We start from the raw sequence: 6,872 nt of genomic DNA, 5'->3' as shown, positions 1-6,872 counted from the left end.
TTCACCCTATTTAATGATACTTCTAAAGTTTTTTTACGCTTTTAGATATTTATAACTTGCCCAAAGGCCCAATATATTCCCTATATATTACATTACACAAAGCAACCTTCAGTATAACTTCTCACCTACCCTATCTCTTTCTTTCACCCTCTTACTGTTTTTTCTTACCAATTTCCTTATCTATTTTAGCCCCTTTACGCAGTTTTCTATTTCCTACTATTCTTTTTATTTCCTGATTTTTCCCAGGTGCTTTATTTTTATTTTTGCTTTAAATTATGTTTGTTTTCTGTTGTCTTTTCTCACCTTCCCCTGATTTTTCATCCTTCTTTTCCTGCACCTTAACTTCCTCCTTCTGTTCCGCCTCCTTTCCCCCCCTCTTCCTCTCCCTCTTTCTGTCCTTTTTCTCCTTCTTTTCTTTCTTTGTTTTCTTTTTTATCCTCTTCTCCTTTTTCAGAGAAGCTTCAAAATAAAAATAAAATTAAATGACATATTCTTGTATAATACCCCATGCACATTATATACATATACAGTCTCTTAATATATTGATATAACATTATCATTTTATATTAATCTTGTTTCATACTAACTTAAATGTTCTTACAGTTTCCAGTGCATCTAATCACTGTGACAACACAATATAGATCCCTTAGATCCTGTACAATAACTTTTATATGTAAATATATTTTCTCTATAACTCTAGAATTGCTCAGTGAATTTCCTGTCTGTACCTCTTCCTATTGCTCTCACTCTATCTCTGTCATTGAACTAGAATATTCTTGTTTATACCTCCTCCTATTGTCCCATATAGCTTCTAATTCCTCCTTATATTCTATACAACTTCTCTTACAGCTTCATTCATTTTTACCATTTGTAACTGCTTACTGTATAATACCCAATTCAACTCTAAGATTACTCTTATAGTCCTGAAAAAACCCTCTGAGTCTCCTAGTGCCGCATATTGCATCCCTGTAATTAGCCTATTGTGCTAACCTCTAGTCTTTTGCCATACAGTCTCCCCCTATAACCTTTCATATTTCATCCTTACAAATGAGTTACATTTCCCTCAAATAAACAGCTTGTATGTTCTGTTACCTTTCCTGATGACGGGGCTGATGTTTGGTTGCTCCTCATCAGGAAGTTTGGATTTTCTAAAAACAGGAAAAATAACATTAAAATTATATATTTGTCATAACATACTTATGGCTAGATTATGAGTTTTTCATTATGAGTGAAAAAGCCTCATAACGCTGCTTTTTCCCTACCGCTGCTATTACGAGTTTCCGTAACGCCACAAAAATCACCATCTACGCTTAAATCCATAACGTAAACCCAGACCCAGTAGTTAATGATATACCGCTAACAAAAACATCCATAAATCACTTAAAAAACATTACACAAAGTACACTTACACTCATACAAACACTCCACATTTTTTTTTTTCATATTAAATTTTTTCATGTCAAAATAGAACGGATCAAAGTTACGAGATCTCGGGTGTTTGAAAAAAAGGCACACAAAACCATTTTACATTGACTTACATAGACAGACACTCATATAGCTACATCTAACTACAAATATTATCACATACATACACAATTGGATACATACACACAATATACAGCACATTACCTACACAAAATAGATTTTTATTAGGAAATTTTAGCTATTTTTTCATAGAAGGACATGATGTCACTCACTTTACGCTTAACACAAGTGTTGGATTTTATTTCTCTTCAAATTTTTCTCCTCCATTGACTTCTATGGGGAAGATGTGCTCATGCACGCGACCACTAAATTTACCTAACACACGCAAAATGTGTAGACTTTAAAACTCGTAATACCAGCGTTGCAATTGGGGCGCTAATTCATTCATTCTTGTGTTAAGACCGCTATGACAAATAGATCAAGAAATTACTAGTTCCCTATGGACTTATGTCTTTTAATTGTGTCAACATCACTACAACATCACATTCTTAAAGGACATTACATTACCTCAAATAGAAATCAACATCAATTTGATCATCAACAATACGAAATCAGTTTAAAAAAATAAATCAGATTTAAACAGAACATTATTTTATACATTTCAGTATTCACAAACAGTAGCCAATTGTAAACACGTCTCATTTACCTCTATTATATCATTTAATTTATTCAACTCATATGCTTGGATGAACAGCATATCTACATAGGCTCAACACATGATCATTGATGGATGCACATACATGACTTTTGCCATTCACTCATACATGTGCATTGATATTGTGGAAAAAATACACATAGAAACAATGAATACATTTACATCATACAACTACATTGTGGAAGGTTGGTTAACATTGAATTATCTCTCAGAATCACCAAAGATCAATTATGGATTTAGTGTCCCTTTAACATCACAATTCACTCATAGGGCGCCATGTACTAAGCTTCGAAGTGACCGTCCGTCTGTATTTCCGCGTCAAAATTCGCTCACGATCTGCTTCTCGTATGTATCAATCTGCGATCTGCTCGAAAAACCACTATTTTCATCAGCGATCGTAATTTTACTCAACTCATCGTTCCGAAGCCTTTTTCCACTTACTACATGTTCGATCGCACGAAAATTCGCTGTAATCGGAAATTATGAATGTTACAACTAATCCGCCCGCTCCAACTTTCACTGTAACTTCGCGTGATTTGCTTTGCGACCATTTAGGTAGCGAATACAATAGAAAACTATAGGGGGTATCAACCTGACGCCAGGTAGAAGTACTTAAGTGAAAGGACTAGACTACTATTGTAGCATTATTGGTTTTTGGATCAGTGAATGAAGATGGAGACACTTTTACACATGTTTCTTTTCCGATTAATTCAATTACGAGGAAGAAGGGCTATACAGGCACCGGTTAACAACTTGCAAAGAAGGAGAGGTAGAAGAATTAGAGTCCCTAGAGTTTTCCTTCCACGTATGGGTTTGGAAAGCATTTCTGATCGAGAGATTATCCAGAGATTCCGTTTGGACAGAGAAGCTATTATGCAACTTTACAATGAAATAGCAGAATACCTTGAACCAATGACAGCGCGTTCACAAGCCATACCCGGACTATTAAAACTGTTGGCAGCCTCACACTTTTTTGCCACCGGTTCATTCCAAGCTGTGTCTAGCGTTATAATTGGCATCAGCCAGTCTGCTTTTTCGAGGCACCTAACCAAAGTTATACATGTCAGCAGCCAGACGTTGCCGTTTGTCTGGCGATTATGACACCTAGATCGTCACGTGGGTAAAGAACTAAACCAATCAGGTCGCAGACTGCTTCTTAACTTTGCTCTTTCGCGCCGAACGAAGCTTCAAAGTTATCAATAATCCGATTGTCTTCGACACACAATAGACGCGAAATTTTACGGCTTGGTTTTTAGTACATTCATGTAACGAAGTGCCATCCGCATGGTGCGAATGCCGGCGGGTTATTTCGATACAGTCTGTGCGAAAAAATTGACGCCTTAGTACATGGCGCCCATAATATACCATTAGGAATTACGTACAATATGAACATATCATTAGAACAGGTTAGAGCTGTCACTTTTTTGGAAGGAACAACAATGCTATACTGCTTTATATAAATCAGCATATGTGGGAGAGAATCATAATGCATACATATATGTACATAACACGCATCACACAACAACAAAGCAGCACACAATAAGAATGTTTAAAAATACAACAACAGAACGAAGATTTTCTAACTAGACAGGCAGGTTGCTAATATGATGACATCATTCTAAGCTTCAACCATACAGATTACAGCATTGGGACTGTACCGCCCCTTTCAGCAGTTTCTCACTCAATACTACATATACGTAAACGAGAGTTTGGAAGATCTTCATTATTATTGCGATTTCAATGGGACGCGTTAAATATTGACATCTCGCAGATCACTTATATATACAATATTATAGATGTCAGCCATTACTTTATCGTTTTGAAACAATATTGCAGCAACATTGATCGATCAGATTCTATGCCATATCTATGCACATTATACACAAATATGCACTTTCATTCATGTTAGCGTGGACATGTACTTTTTACTATAACATCATGTTTAATAAGTATTTATTACGCATATGAACAAACATTACGAAGATGCACTGTATATGTTACATTTTACACTTTCATATTACAATTCATTGGGGGGGAATACATTTCATCAAACACTAGAAAATCCACCCACTTTGAAAGCACTTGCACCGCTCACATACAATCAAGTGTATACAATCAGCAATCATTACAAAACGCTACCATTGGACATAGTGCGCTATAAATCCCCCAAACAACATGGCCAAAGCGTCCCTTGTGATCGACATTGTATCAAATTGCTTTTGTGTTTTTGCATACCTTGCTAGGCCTTGTTTGTTTGCTCTGCTGTTTGGCTTTGTGCTGCTTAGCGTGGCAAATATGTATGATCTGCAGTTAGTTGATGCTGGTGCTGTTGCACGAGTTGTGTTCAACCGAATCAGGCGTGCTCGGCGTCTCCAAGAGAGACAAAGGGCTCGTCTGGTTAGAGGTCATCTTGTTCACAGGGTGAGGCCCACCTTGGATAACATGAGCAACTTCGAGGTTTATGACAAGTAAAGGCTCATTAGCCTTTACTATGCACTTAAACCTCATTTAATATGCCTGATGTAGACTGGGAAGTACCTGTTGCCAAATCAACTAGAAGTAAATATATCCTGGAATCTTTACAAGGGGAATCTCTTGAGCAACTAGTAAAAGAACCAACACGTAAAGGAACTATATTAGATTTAGTACTTACAAACAGTGATATAGTATCTGAGGTGTCTGTGGGTGAGAACTTAGGCACTAGTGATTATCAGTCTGTATGGTTTAATATTCAGGCAAAGGTACTGAGCAACCATAGTAAAACAAAAGTCTTACGGCTAGATTTAGAGTTTTGTCGGTAACGACCCGCGTAGCTAACGCTGGCTTTTTTTCCCCTGCACCTTTTAAATACCACTGGTATTTAGAGTTCACAGAAGGGCTGCGTTAGGCTCCAAAAAAGGAGCGTAGAGCATAATTTACCGCCACTGCAACTCTCAATACCAGCGGTGCTTACGGACGCGGCCAGCTTCAAAAACGTGCTCTTGCATGATTCCCCCATAGAAAACAATGGGGCAGTTTGAGCTGAAAAAAAACCTAACACCTGCAAAAAAGCAGCGTTCAGCTCCTAACGCAGCCCCATTGTTTCCTATGGGGAAACACTTCCTAAATCTGCATCTAACACCCTAACATGTACCCCGAGTCTAAACACCCCTAACCTTACACTTATTAACCCCTAATCTGCTGCCCCCGCTATCGCTGACCCCTGCATATTTTTTTAACCCCTAATCTGCCGCTCCGTACACCGCCGCAACCTACATTATATCTATGTACCCCTAATCTGCTGCCCCTAACACTGCCGACCCCTATATTATATTTATTAACCCCTAATCTGCCCCCCACAACATTGCCGCCAGCTACCTACAATAATTAACCCCTAATCTGCTGACCGGACCTCACCGCTACTATAATAAATGTATTAACCCCTAATCCGCCTCACTAACCCTATAATAAATAGTATTAACCCCTAATCTGCCCTCCCTAACATCGCTGACACCTAACTTCAAGTATTAACCTCTAATCTGCCGACCGGACCTCACCGCTACTCTAATAAATTTATTAACCCCTACAGCTAAGTCTAACCCTAACCCTAACACCCCCCTAAGTTAAATATAATTTAAATCTAACAAAATAAATGAACTCTTATTAAATAAATTATTCCTATTTAAAGCTAAATATTTACCTGTAAAATAAACCCTAATATAGCTACAATATAAATAATAATTATATTGTAGCTATTTTAGGACTAATATTTATTTTGCAGGCAACTTTGTAATTATTTTAACCAGGTACAATAGCTATTAAATAGTTAATAACTATTTAATAGCTACCTAGTTAAAATAATTGCAAAATTACCTGTAAAATAAATCCTAACCTAAGTTACAATTAAACCTAACACTACACTATCAATAAATTAATTAAATAAAATACCTACAAATAAATACAATTAAATAAACTAACTAAAATACAAAAAATAAAAAAGAACTAAGTTACAAAAAATAATTTTTTTTTACAAACAATATTACAACAATTTTAAGCTAATTACACCTACTCTAAGCCCCCTAATAAAATAACAAAGCCCCCAAAATAAAAAAATGTCCTACCCTATTCTAAAATTAAAAAAGAAATGCTCTTTTACCTTACCAGCCCTTAAAAGGGCCTTTTGCGGGGCATGCCCCAAAGAAAACAGTTCTTTTGCCTGTAAAAAATAACATACAATACCCCCCCAACATTACAACCCACCACCCACATACCCCTAATCTAACCCAAACCCCCCTTAAATAAACCTAACACTAAGCCCCTGAAGATCATCCTACCTTATCTTCAGCACACCGGGTATCACCGATCGGTCCAGGCTCCAACGTCTTCATCCAAGCACAAGCGGGGGCTGAAGATGTCCATGATCCGGCTGAAGTCTTGATCCAAGCGGGAGCTGAAGAGGTCCATGATCCGGCTGAAGTCTTCTATCAAGCGGGAGCTGAAGAGGTCCATGATCCGGCTGAAGTCTTCTATCATGCGGGAGCTGAAGAGGTCCATGATCCGGCTGAAGTCTTCTTCAGCCAATAGAATGCAAGCTCAATCTGATTGGCTGATCGGATCAGCCAATCGGTTTGAACTTGAATCTGATTGGCTGATTCCGTCGGAGCCTGGACCGATCGGTGATACACGGTGTGGTGAAGATAAGGTAGGATGATCTTCAGGGGCTTAGTGTTAGGTTTATTTAAGGGGGGTTTGT

General features: G+C 37.6%; 1 long non-coding RNA gene across 1 annotated transcript in view; it reads right to left on the bottom strand.

The window, feature by feature from the left end:
* Positions 1-313: 313 nt before the first annotated feature.
* Positions 314-6,872, bottom strand: part of LOC128660588 (uncharacterized) — a 46,444-nt gene continuing 39,885 nt past the window's right edge. Inside the window, exons 2-3 of the long non-coding RNA XR_008402555.1 lie at positions 1,093-1,148; positions 314-459 (exon numbers count right to left, since the gene is read on the bottom strand). This is a non-coding gene — a long non-coding RNA (uncharacterized LOC128660588). The remainder of the gene's footprint in view (positions 460-1,092; positions 1,149-6,872) is intronic.

The sequence above is a fragment of the Bombina bombina genome, chromosome 5 (genome assembly GCF_027579735.1).
Source record: "Bombina bombina isolate aBomBom1 chromosome 5, aBomBom1.pri, whole genome shotgun sequence".
Lineage (NCBI taxonomy): Eukaryota > Metazoa > Chordata > Amphibia > Anura > Bombinatoridae > Bombina > Bombina bombina.
Note: the sequence above shows the minus strand (reverse complement) of the source record. Positions and strands in the feature narration are given on the sequence as shown.